Source organism: Bos indicus, chromosome 12, assembly GCF_029378745.1.
Source record: "Bos indicus isolate NIAB-ARS_2022 breed Sahiwal x Tharparkar chromosome 12, NIAB-ARS_B.indTharparkar_mat_pri_1.0, whole genome shotgun sequence".
NCBI classification, from domain to species: Eukaryota; Metazoa; Chordata; class Mammalia; order Artiodactyla; family Bovidae; genus Bos; species Bos indicus.
Genome location: NC_091771.1, coordinates 77958264 through 77971845, shown reverse-complemented (window position 1 = coordinate 77971845; position 13582 = coordinate 77958264).

Below are 13582 nucleotides of genomic sequence, written 5' to 3'. Positions count from 1 at the left end.
CCAGTGCTCTCCTGGGGAGTTTTTAAATGCTGCAGGGTATTTGTGAAGGCTGTTCTGGTTACTGGGTAACTTAGGCAAAGGGAGAAAGTACTAGAAGGATCCTGGGACCGCCCTGAATAGTAAAGAGCTCAACAGCCAGCTCTCAAATGCAAGTGCCTGGGAGCCCTGGCTGGGGCTGCCTCTAGGGCACCCCCTTGTGGGCTTAGCTGGGAAATAAAGTCAAGACTCCAGAGAGCTCAGGGTCAGTTTTAAACAGCTGGAAGAGCAAGTCTGATTGGCTCAGCTTGGGTCAGGTGTCTGCTTCTGGGTCCAGTGGGAGGAACATCACAGACAGGTCCCCTGACATGTGGGGTCACAGAATAAAGAATTGTTGTGAACTGAGTGGCTACCTCTGTGTATACAGTGGAGTCACTGTCATGTCCTAGTAAGGCCTTTAAAGGCCAGTTCTCTGCTTCAGTTGCTCCACTTGTAAAATGAGGATAATAATGAAATCCACTTCATAAGATTTCATTTAATGAAAATTAAATCAGTTAATATTTGTAAACATGCACAGAGAACAATGCCTGTCACATAACAGACACCATGCAAGTGTTTGCTATTATATTTCTAATTTTATCAATATCTGTGCTGTCTGCACATTCTTTATTTACTTGAAACTTCTCCATCTATGGTTATCTGGAGTGTGAGAGAAACTCATACACATTTTGAAAAGGTCGATTCTCCAATTCATCTAATTGTCTAAAACTCTGTTAACTCTACCTTATTAGTGATGCTGTTGTGCTCTGAATCTTTAGAACCATTCTTTCCTGTATGTGATCTGCCATATTCTGAAGCGAAGTTCTAAGGAATCCTAATAGATTTTCACTGACTGCTTCTTGGATCACTGTCACCTTTTCATTCGTACATTCTTCAGTCAGGAAGTCCATGGTACTTAACGAATCTGCTGTGTTTTCATTACTGTGCCTTTCATCATTCTGACATGCCAACGTGGCTACTGCCTCTCGCTTTTGCTTAAGTCTGTGTTGTCAGAGCTCATTTTTTAAACTCCTGCCTTTCTTACATTGGCACAGGCATTCCTTTTAGTTGGCTTTTTTTTTTTTTTAATGGGTCTTTGGACATAATCCCAAATCCATCAAATCCTTGGTGTTTAAATTCACTCGGTGACTCTTTCTTTTTAGAGGAATTGGTCCCTATTATAACTGTCACGTATGTGTTTATCTTCGTTGCTGCTGCTGCTGCTAAGTCGCTTCAGTCGTGTCCGACTCTGTGCGACCCCATAGACGGCAGCCCACCAGGCTTCCCAGTCCCTGGGATTCTCCAGGCAAGAAGATGGTCTTTTCCACAACCGGATGTCAGCTGACCCCTGGTCCACTTCACCCTTGTTGCTGGCTCTGCGTTTGGCCGTGCACTGCCTGCCTAGATGCAGAACCCAGGTATATCTCAGACACACGCCCTGCCCCACCCCACGCCCACCAACCCACGCACACTTAAGTGCGCACATGCGCACAGGCGCCACGCCCCCTCCCCCGCCGACCAAGACCACGAGCCTGCTGATTGGGGAGGACTCGGGGACGGACCACGTGACCTTCCCCCCAGCACGCTCTCCCACCGTCTTCGAAGCCTCTGTCCCGCTGTTTCTTCCTTGGTGCTTCTGGTCTCACGTCCTACCTAGAGCACTTAACAAAGCATTTCTCCCAAAGTCCTTCTTTGAGTCTGTTCTTCTTAGTCTCATCATATTTGTGTTATTAAGTGTCAGGTATCATAAAATAGGTATTTCCTCATTTCTTCCGTGTGAGATCAAGATGAAGTTATCTAATCGACCTCGCAGTGGAAATTCTTCCTCCTCGAAGTGTGGCCGGTGGTACAGGAACGTGCGCATCACCTAGGAACCTGTGGGAATCTCGGGGTCCCATCCCAGACTTAGAGAAGCAGACTCTGCATCCGAACAAGCTTCTCATACACATAAAAGGTCAAGAAATTCCGGTCTGATGAACTTTTCAATGCTTCCAATTTTAATACATTAATAATTTAATACATTTACATCATAAGTAAATAGAACTTACCACCTTCTTTACGCCCTAAAAGCCCAGCCATCCAAGTCAGAAGCCTTGGGGACAACCCTACCTGCCCCCAACTTCAAGTCCAGTCGATGACCTGCTGATTCTCTTTCCTTAATGTAACTCATAGCCGTCTCATTTTCTCTCTTCTAGTCCCACTGCTTCCAGGTCCTCAGAGTTTTCTTTCTGGATTCTACCTCATCTTTCTACTTCCCCTCCTAGCCTATAGTTCTGTTCCTCTCAGTGAAGCCAGAGGCATTTTCCAAAACTGTGTATCTGATCCTATCACTCCTGGCCGTAAGATCCTCCAACATTCCCCACTGCCTTCAGAATTAGGTCCAAACTCTTCACGTGGAATACAAGAACCTTCTTATCCACACGTTGCCCGCCTGTCCAGGTACATTCTTTGCTCTAAGCTGCAGCCACACCTGCTTCACGTTCTATGTCCCTGAATGGTTCTATGTCCCTGAATATGGCTTTTCTTCCCTCTGCCTGGAATTTCCCTCTTTACCTGAATAACTCCTCTCTACTTTAGAAATTTGGAAGTAGGCCTTCCCTCTGCTGAGGAGCGTTTTGTTTCTTAGTCTGGGGCAGGTGCCCATTGCTTGTCTCCTTGTGTAGCTTGAAGAGCACCCCACGGCACATGGTACAACCTTGTTTGCTTGTCCATCTGCCTTTGTAAGCCCGTGGGCAATTTGAGGGCTGGGACCACGCTTAATTGACCTCTCTGAATGCCAGCTTCTAGAATGGAGCCTGATCCATAATTCAGTTCAGTCGCTCAGTCGTGTCCGATTCTTTGCGACCCCATGAATCGCAGCACGCCAGGCCTCCCTGTCCATTACCAACTCCCAGAGTTCACTCAAACTCATGTCCATCGAGTCGGTGATGCCATCCAGCCATCTCATCCTCTGTCGTCCCCTTCTCATCCTGCCCCCAATCACTCCCAGCATCAGGGTCTTTTCCAATGAGTCAACTCTTCACATGAGGTGGCCAAATTATTGGAGTTTCAGCTTTAGCATCAGTCCTTCCAGTGAACACCCAGGACTGATCTCCTTTATCATGGACTGGTTGGATCTCCTTGCAGTCCAAGGGACTCTCAAGAGTCTTGTCCAACACCATAGTTCAAAAGCATCAATTCTTCAGCACTCAGCTTCCTTTATAGTGCAACGTGCACATCCATACATGACCACAGGAAAAACCATAGCCTTGACTAGACGGACCTTTGATGGCAAAGTAATGTCTCTGCTTTTCAATATGCTATCTAGGTGGGTCATAACTTTCCTTCCAAGGAGTAAGTGTCTTTTAATTTCATGGCTGAAATCACCATCTGCAGTGATTTTGGAGCCCCCCAAAATAAAGTCTGACACTGTTTCCACAGTTTCCCCATCTACTTCCCATGAAGTGATGGGACCAGATGCCATGATCTTAGTTTTCTGAATGTTGAGCTTTAAGCCAACTTTTTCACTCTCCTCTTTCACTTTCATCAAGAAGCTTTTGAGTTCCTCTTCACTTTCTGCCATAAGGGTGGTGTCATCTGCATATCTGAGGTTATTGATATTTCTCCCAGCAATCTTGATTCCAGCTTATGTTTCTTCCAGCCCAGTGTTTCTCATAATGTACTCTGCATATAAGTTAAATAAGCAGGGTGACAATATACAGCCTTGACATACTCCTTTTCCTATTTGGAACCAGTCTGTTGTTCCATGTCCAGCAGTTCTAACTGTTGCTTCCTGACCTGCATACGGATTTCTCAAGAGGCACTTAGTAAACAGTTGTTGAATAAAGAAATGAATCAAACATTACTCTTGCTATTTATGGGTTTTAAAAAATAGTATGAAATTCTGTTAGAGGGACGCTTAGTTTCACTGTCATCTTTCTATCATTGTTAAATCATTAATATCATTGTTTTAAAACCTTCTTAGTTCCTTTTTTATACCTTGTTGTTACATATTGTATTTTCCATTAAGACAATATAATTTGCACCAAGATTTTCCTATTAGTTATAGGGAAAAATTTTTCTTTGCTCTGAGTCTACTTTTGAGATGCAAATTCAGTTGTCCAATTTAAATGATCCTTGAAATGAATGGTTTTTAATGGCAGGCTTTTCTATTTTTGAGGATTTACAAATGTTGCTTTCCTCCTCTCGAAGCACAACAACTTGATGGGGTGACTGACCTTGAATGGTGATGCTTGGTTCTAAATTTCTCTGTAAATGTCTTCCCTGATTTTTCGGTCGTAAAATTGAGGTTTTCTTGTCTTTGGCCTCAAAGAAATGGAAAGAAATGGAATCTGGAAGATTAACTGCACCTAGAACAACCAAGATGACGCTGGTCAGACCAACCATTGCTGACCAATCTCAAGATGACCGTCAGGGAGGACTGGGCTGTTTCTGCATGTAACTCCCTCTCTGTCTATAAAATCTCTTGCCCACTGATTGAGAATCAGCCTTTGGACAGGCGTCTGTCCTCCCCGCCAGAGGCCGGCATCCAAAAGAAAGCAGAGTTTCCATTCCACCAACCTGGACCCTATTGTCTTTTGAGCGGCAAGCAGCTGGATCCCACTTTCAGTTGCATATCCACTGTGCAAATATCAGAGGCCACTGTGACCTTGCCAGGCTCAGCCCAGACACCCTGTCTCATTTTTATTTCACCCTCGAGTCTTACAGACTTTCCCAGCATGGGGTCTGTCTTCATTAGGGAAGGCCCCTCAAGGGAAGACCAGTCATTCTTTACAGAGTGGTCACACTGGCTGGCACCTTCCTGAGACGAACGCTGTGTGCAACCTGCTCTGCTGGGTGTGCTCGGCAAAACGTAAGGAGAGGGATCGAGCCTCTCCCTTGACTATAGATAACAAATGAAAAGAGCTTCAGCTGTTGGCAAGCTGAGTGAAGACAATCAGAGATTATTTCTTGATTCTTAACAGCTGTGTCAGAGAAGGACCTGGCAACCCACTCCAGTGCTCTTGTCTGGAGAATTCTGTGGACAGAGGAGCCTGGTGGGGCTGCCGTCTATGGGGTCGTACAGAGTCGGACACAACTGAAGCAACTTAGCATGCATGTATGCATTGGAGAAGGAACTGGCAACCCACTCCAGTGTTCTTGCCTGGAGAATTCCGTGGACAGAGGAGCCTGGTGGGGCTGCCGTCTGTGGGGTCACACAGAGTCGGACACGACTGAAGCGTCTTAGCAGCAGCAGCAACAACTGTGTGATGAACCTTTGAAACTAACAACTCATTATTAAACTGGAGGAAGCGGAGGAAGACGACTCCGTTTCAAGGCAGAAAACCAATATAAGCTTGTTTTCTTTGCTTCAAAAGCTTGTTTTGGTCAGTAAGGATCCCTGGAAAGAGAATCTTCCTCAAAAGCTGCTTGTCTGGACATCTGCTGTCTCCGTGGCTTGGGGACAGCCGGAAAGAGGCCTTGGTCATGGGTTCAGTCCCTATGTGGACCCTTAACATTGCTCCTAACACAGTTACTAATACAAACTGTACTTTGATTTCAGCCCTCCTAAAAATGCATGTCACTGATTCTGAGTGGGTCTGAGTGAGATGGCGTGGGTACATCCATCAGCACTATTGGGAAACCAATTTAAAAGCACATGGTTCAATAATCTTGGGTTTTCTCTGCTTTCTTCGCAGATGGAGGACAGAATTAGAGGACTTTTGAGGAACCAAGGTGGGAGAATTAAATAAGGACATGCAGTGCGTATTGGGCTTCCCTGGTGGCTCAGAGGGTAAATCATCTGTTTACAATGCGGGAGACCTGGGTTTGATCCCTGGGTCGGGAAGATCCCCTGGAGAAGGAAATGGCAACCCACTCCAGTACTCTTGCCTGGAAAATCCCATGAACTGAGACGCCTGGTAGGCTACAATCCATGGGGTCGCAAAGAGTCGGACACAACTGAGCGACTTCATTTTACTGCATATTGTAGTTTAAACAGGAGTCTTTCAGTTTTTGTTTGTCCTTTCAGGAGGACAATAAGTAGCCATGTTAAAAAAAAAAATGTTAGAGGTATACCTACCAGTAGCTGGGGCTTCCCTGGTGTCTCAGCTAGTAAAGAATCTGTCTGCAATGCGGGAGCCCTGGGTTTGATCCCTGGATTGGGAAGTTGAGCATGGCAACCCACTCCAGTATATGCCTGGAGAATCTCCAAGAACATAGGAACCTGGGGAACTATAGTCCATGGGGTCAGAAAGAGTCAGACACAACTGAAGCAACTTAGGGTGTATGCATGCATGCACGTGTTGAAACTATTCATCAATTTGGGGAAAAATGGACATCTTTACAATATTGAGTCTTCCAACCAAGAGTACAATATATATCTACATTTATCCAGGTCTTCTTTGGATTATTTAATCAACATGTGATTTTGAGCATACAGATCCTGCCCTGTTTTGTGCTACAAAAGACCCTGAAAAGATAAGCTGCCAAATGGGAAAAAAAATTAGCAAATTGCATATCTGACAAAGACCTTGTATCTGTAATGTACAATGAATTCTCAGAACTTGACAGTAAAAAACAAAACAAAAAAACACAGACTAGCAATCTAATTGTGAAATGGGCAAAAAATACGAATAAATATTTCATCAAACAGGAATTAGGGATGGCAACTGAGCCCATGGAAAGATGTTTACCGTCATTAACCACATCATATTTTAATACTGACAAACTTTGATTATACACAAAAATTAATATACTGAGTGTTCGTGTTGCCTATTTAGTGTGAGAGATACACTAATGATAAAAGGAAAGTTATGACCAACCTAGAAAGCATATTAAAAAGCAGAGACATTACTTTGCCAACAAACGTCTGTCTGGTCAAGGCTATGGTTTTTCCAGTGGTCATGTATGGATGTGAGAGTTGGACTGTGAAGAAAGCTGAGCACCAAAGAATTGATGCTTTTGAACTGTGGTGTTGGAGAAGACTCTTGAGAGTCCCTTGGACTGCAAGGAGATCCAACCAGTCCATCCTAAAGGAGATCAGTCCTGGGTGTTCTTTGGAAGGAATGATGCTAAAGCTGAAACTCCAGTACTTTGGCCACCTTATGTGAAGAGTTGACTCATTGGAAAAGACTCTGATGCTGGGAGGGATTGGGGGCAGGAGGAGAAGGGGACGACAGAGGATGAGATGGCTGGATGGCATCACTGACTCGATGGACATGAGTCTCAGTGAACTCTGGGAGTTGGTGATGGACAGGGAGGCCTGGCGTGCTACCCATTCATGAGGTCGCAAAGAGTCGGACACGACTGAGCGATTGAACTGAACTGAACTGAATGATAAAAGAAATACTTAAGAAATTCAGTACTGTCAAAATTATGTGTTTTTATCATATACAAAGGCTATTGTTTTCTCCATAGGCATATGCCAAATGTATAACAATGTAAAAAGTATTCACCATATTGTATACATATTCCTTTTCAGAAATGTGTTAAGAACACAGAGCTAGCTTCACCTGTATTTTAGGGTAATAGATGTTATTTTTCATATTTTAAAATATTTATCCTCAACGAGTCCCTTCTGTTGTGTTATTCATTTGATCATAAAATTCTTGTGGTTTCTTCAAATTCTTCTAGCTCGCTTGCTTCACCATGTTGTATGAGGCTCTAATTCTGAAGGGAATGCCTAGAAGCTGGGTTCTAAATATTGTTGTAAAAAACAATCCTAGATATCAAATAGCAATGAATTCTCCACCATATATTTATTGAAGATCAAATAACTGGTTGGCATTTATCGGGCACTGAAAGTACAGAAAGTTTTAAGTCCTCCACTGTGGAAAATTTTCCAAATAACTCAAGACTTAAGCCTTACCAAGTTGTTAATTGAATTATTTGTCTCAACAATGAAGGAGGGTCAGAAACGATAATAGAAACACACTAGTAATTAAGCCAGGAGAGAATCTTTCCACTTGAGAATCATCTGCTATCTTTTCTGCCCCAAGGGCTCTAATTCACGATAATCTGCATTTCTTGCCCATTTATGCTTTGAAAACTGACCACAGAAGGATAAAAATGTAACCCTGGCCTGTGACAGGAGATGGCAGCCACATTATCCACCTGACTGAAGAGAAGGCCTCAGTGTCTCTAATATAAGTGATATATTCTTCAGAATCAGCTTCCAGACAGGCCAGCATTTTTTTTCTCCAAAAGGATGAAACACAGAAAGTCATTGTTCGCTAACTCTTTAAAGCAGTGACGCTCCTCTGCTGCCCCCTCAAGGTTCTCACATTTTTTTCTCCAGGGAGACAAATCTTAAATAACCCCCAATCCTGTCCCAAATAGAATATAAAAACCATACATACGTTGCTCACCGTGCAAACTATTGACAGCATCAATTATTTAAAAACAGTCCTCTTGGGGCTTCCCTCAAGGGTGGAGTCCGCCTGCCAGCGCAAGGGACGTGGGTTCGATCCCTGGCCCGGGAAAATCCCACACGCCTCGGAGCAGCTAAGCCCGTGCTCCACAACTACTGAACCTGCGCTCTAGAGCCCACGAGTCACAACTCCTGAAGCCCACACGCCTAGAGGACGTGCTCCATGCCGAGAGAAGCCCCTGCAATGAGAAGCCCCCACGCTGCAGCTACAGAAAAGCCCGCACCGCAACGAAGACCCAGCACAGCCAAAAACAAAGATGAACAGACAAACAAAAACCAGTAACCTTGTCTTCCAGACATTTATTCCATGGGCTGACTGTTTACTTTCCATTGAGTAAAATTCAAGGATGAGGTGTCTTTCAAATGTATTTTGTATACATTTTAAGGTAAAAGAGAAAAAAAGAAAGAACCCAAAGAGTTTCTTTTTTGGGCTGTCAAACCGTGCAGTTTGCAACATCATAGTTCCCCAACCGGGGTCTGAATCTACACCCTCTGCAGTGAAAACACAGAGTCTTAACCACTGGACCACCAAGGAGTACCCAGCAAAACCTTTTTTTCAAATGTTTTTAGACTCTAAGATATCCACAGGGACGTCCCTGGAGGCTCAGTGGTAAAGAATCTGCCGGCCAGTGCAGTACACACGGGTTCGATCCTGGTCCTGGAGGATCCCCCACGGCTTTAAGCCCATGTGCCCTGCTCGCTGAAACTAGAGAAAAGCTTGCCCCAGCAGTGAAGATCCAGCACACCCAAAAGATAAATAAATAAACAAATACAATTTAAAAGATACCCACAGTATACATTTGTCAGAATAAATTCAATTTTGATTATTTTACTGTCCATCATCAACCTATCAACTCAATTTTTGCTCAGCAATAAAAGAATTTACTAGACATCGTGAAAGGTCAAATTTCGAAAAGGTGTTTTAAGTTATTTGTAAACTGCTGTGAACAGGTCCCCTTCAGGTTCCACAGGCATAATGTGTCTGTGGGAGGGATGGGGGCACCCAGCCTTCACCAGAACATCTGCACGCCTGACCTCACTGAATTCTCAGAGACCCAGCAGAGCAGGTAGTTCCCTGTTTCACAATGAGCAAATTGAGGTAGAGAGGTTATGATGCCAAGTGCATTTTCCAAACCACACAACTAATAAAGAGGATACCTGCGATTCAAATGGGGCTTCCCTGATAGGTCAGTTGGTAAAGAATCGGCCTGCAAGGCAGGAGACCCTGGTTCGATTCCTGGGTCGGGAAAATCTACTGGAGAAGGGATAGGCTATCCACTCCAGTATTCTTGGGCTTCCCTTGTGGCTCAGCTGGTAAAGAATCCGCCTGCAACGAGGGAGACCTGTGTTTGATACCTGGGTTGGGAAGATCCCTTGGAGAAGGGAAAGGCTACCCACTCCAGCATTCTGGCCCGGAGAATTCCATGGACTGTATAGTCCATGGGGTTGCAAAGAGTGAGACATGACTGGACTTTCAAATCCAGCCTGGTCTGACTGTGAAGTCCATGCTTAAATGTTGGAGAAAAGGAAACCCTCGCACGGTGTTGGTGGGGATGTCAATCAGTGCAGCCACTGTGCAGAACAGTATGGGGGGTCTTCAGTACATTAAAAACAATTACCATATGATCCAGCAATCCCACTCCTGGATTTACATCCAATGAAAATGAAACCACTAATTTGAAAAGATAGGTGTACCCAGTGTTCACAGTAGCATTATTTACAATCTACAAGATATGGAAGCAACCCAAGTGTGCACCAACAGATGAATGAATAAAGATGTGGCACATATAGAAACTGAAATATTGCACAGCTGTAAGAAAAAGAAAATGAAATCCTGCCATGTGCAGCAATGTGGATGAAGCTAGAGAGTATTATGCTTAGTGAACTAAGTCAGACAGAGAAAGGCAAATACTGTATGTGGCTGTTTAGAGGGTGGCTGAGCAACTTCCCTTTCACTTTTCACTTCCATGCATTGGAGAAGGAAATGGCAAGCCACTCCAGTGTTCTTGCCTGGAGAATCCCAGGGATGGGGGAGCCTGGTGGGCTGCTGTCTGTGGTTAGCAGCTAGCAAACAGACTTGGGAGGATTCTTGCTAAGACTGGATGATGCAGAGACAAACATGGCAGTCTGAAAAGTCAAGCCCTAGGTGAAGGAACCACCTTACCTGCTTCCTGAGAAATCTGTATGCAGGTCAAGAAGCAACAGGTAGAATTGGACATCGAACAATAGACTGGTTCCAAATTGGGAAAGGAGTACATCAAAGCTGTATATTGTCACCCTGCTTATTTAACTTCTATGCAGAGTACATCATGAGAAATGTGGCGCTGGATGAAGCACAAGCTGGAAATCAAGATTTTCGGGAGAAATTATCAATAACCTCAGATATGCAGATGACACCATCCTTACGGCAGAAAGCAAAGAGGAACTAAGCCTCTTAATGAAAGTGAAAGAGGAGAGTGAAAAAGTTAGCTTAAAACTCAACATTCAAAAAACTAAGATCATGGCATCTGGTCCCATCATTTCATGGCAAATACATGGGGAAACAATGGAAAAAGTGAGAGACTTTATTTTCTTGGGCTCCAAAATCACTGCAGATGGTGACTGCAGCCATGAAGTTAAAAGATGCTTGCTCCTTGGAAGAAAAGCTATAACCAACCTAGACAGTATATTAAAAAGCAGAGACATTACTTTGCCGACAAAGGTCTTTGTAGTCAAAACTATGGTTTTTCCAGTAGTCATGTATGGATGTGAGAGTTGGACCATAAAGAAAGCTGAGCATCAAAGAATTGATGCTTTTGAACTGTGGTGTTGGAAAAGACTCTTGAGAGTCCCTTGGACTGCAAGGACATCCAACCAGTCCATCCTAAAGGAAATCAGTCCTGAATATTCATTGGAAGGACTGATGCTGAAGCTGAAGCTGAAGCTCGAATACTTTGGCCACCTGATGTGAAGGACTGACTCATTAGAAAAGACCCTGATGCTGGGAAAGATTGAAGGCGGGAGGAGAAAGGGACAACAGAGGATGAGATGGTTGGATAGCATCACCGACTCAACGGACATGAGTTTGAGCAAGCTCCAGGAGATGGTGAAGGATAGGGAAGCCTGGTGTGCTGAAGTCCATGGGGTCACCAAGAGGCAGACATGACTGAGCAACTGAACAACAGCAAGATGAGGGAAACAGCTGAGAGGAGTCTGATTAGAACTTGGGTCAGGAGAGTCTGTCACTCTCAGGGGAGTCAGAGAGAAAATGTCACAGTATTTTAAAATATGGATAAAAGATACCTGGGAGTTTTTGTCTTTTGTTTTTTACACTTTCTCATAAACTGAAAATTATTTCAAAATGAAAAGTAACCTGCCCCGCCCCACCCCCCAACAAACCTATGGAGGTCTCCTGTTTTCCTCTGACTCAAACCTCCAAGTGTCTCACTGGCTAAGCCATATTCTTCTTGCTGGCTTTTGTTCATCTAATGTGACAGAATAATTACCACACTGTATTTCTTCTAATCAAGTAGAACAAAACTTCTTGGACCTATACAATTGTGTTGCAAACCTCATCCAAGAAAAAGTGTTTCCTGAACTTCACTCATGAATACTGTCCATGTACTTGCCATACCTCAAAACAACTGTGCCTCTGTTTACAGTATAATTTAAAAAGTCCACTCAGTGCCTTTTTAAAGGAAAATTTTAAATTACTACTACAAATGAAACACAGACTGATATCATTTGCTATGAAAATAGCATGCAACCACAAAATACACACATTAAAAACAGAACAGTGTTATTAAATTTAAAAAAGATGAAATGAAATAAATGAGACAATTAATTTAGGAAAATGCATTCTTGAAAATATGCTCCCTAAAGAGAGTGGAACTTTTTATGCTGATTTAGTATAAAAGGATTTTGGCCAGATGTCACTTAGTTTAAGATGAAATGAGGTTCTAAATCAATATAATGAGCTAGTTTTAAAATTTTAATGGTAACCAGCACCGCACATACTACTTTATATATCCTCATTTATTGGAAAGGACAAGAGACATTTAACCACCATCTTTAACAAAGTTCAATATTGAGAATTAATTCCTAACCAAAAGGACAGTACTTTTATTCCAAAAACGCATTTGAATGTTTATGGCCCTGGAAGGATACATTAAAATAGACAATCTTTCCTTCTGAGAATGTTTTAAAAAATAATTTTCGGATAATTTAGTTATGTGGGAACTTTATTATACACTTATTGCAAGGGCACAGACCTTGAGTTGGCCAATTTAAAAAATTTCTTTCATAGCAGAGGTATTTAGAGGCCAAAAGAAAAAAATAGGGTAGATAATCACTGTTGACTTAATGAGGGGTAGGGTGGGAAGAACATAACCAAATGTTTTAAACAACTCAGGCTAGGTTACCTAGAAGGGTAGGCAGTTTCTCAGATTAATTCTTAACCTGAGACTCATATCCACAGAAAGACATGTCTGCATTTTCATCAGGGATGCTAATTTCCTTCCAGAAGGTGGTTATGAATTGCATCAAGCAAAAATGTTCTGGAGGGATCAAGTTCTCCTTGTGAGTAGAGCTAGGTGTAGGTGGCTGAGGAGAAAGTGTGGGAAGAGACTTTACCGAATAATGTTTTATAAACCTTAAATTTTGAACCAGGTTCAAGTGGCCCTTTTTGTAAAATTTAAGTGATTAAAAAAGGAAATTAAGACTCTCGAGAATTTGGGCCCCTTTCTCAAAATACCCACATATTTTTGTAACATATGAGAACTAAAGGGAGAGAGCATCCCTCACTTATACACTCGCTCCTATCACCTGAATTGAGAAAATATGTCAGTGCTTTTTTCCATATTTCCAGCAAAGTGTTGGAAAGCAGGAACAGGAACCTCAGATTGCTAATAGATTCTCCACTTCTGTTGGTATCTGGAATGTCTGCCGGACTGGGAACTGGCCCCCAGGCCTGGATGCAGCTCTCAAGTAACAGCCGCTACTGGAGTTCCCCAAGCATGCTGCACTGTGGTTACACTGTTCCATCCAATCCTCACCACCACCTTCCACCACACACCAATCAGAGGAAGCCTTTGGAGCACCCAGAACAAACTGTTTGGAAATAATGTAATCCATGGGCTTCCCTGGTGGCTCAGAGGTAAAGAATATGCCTGCCAAGCA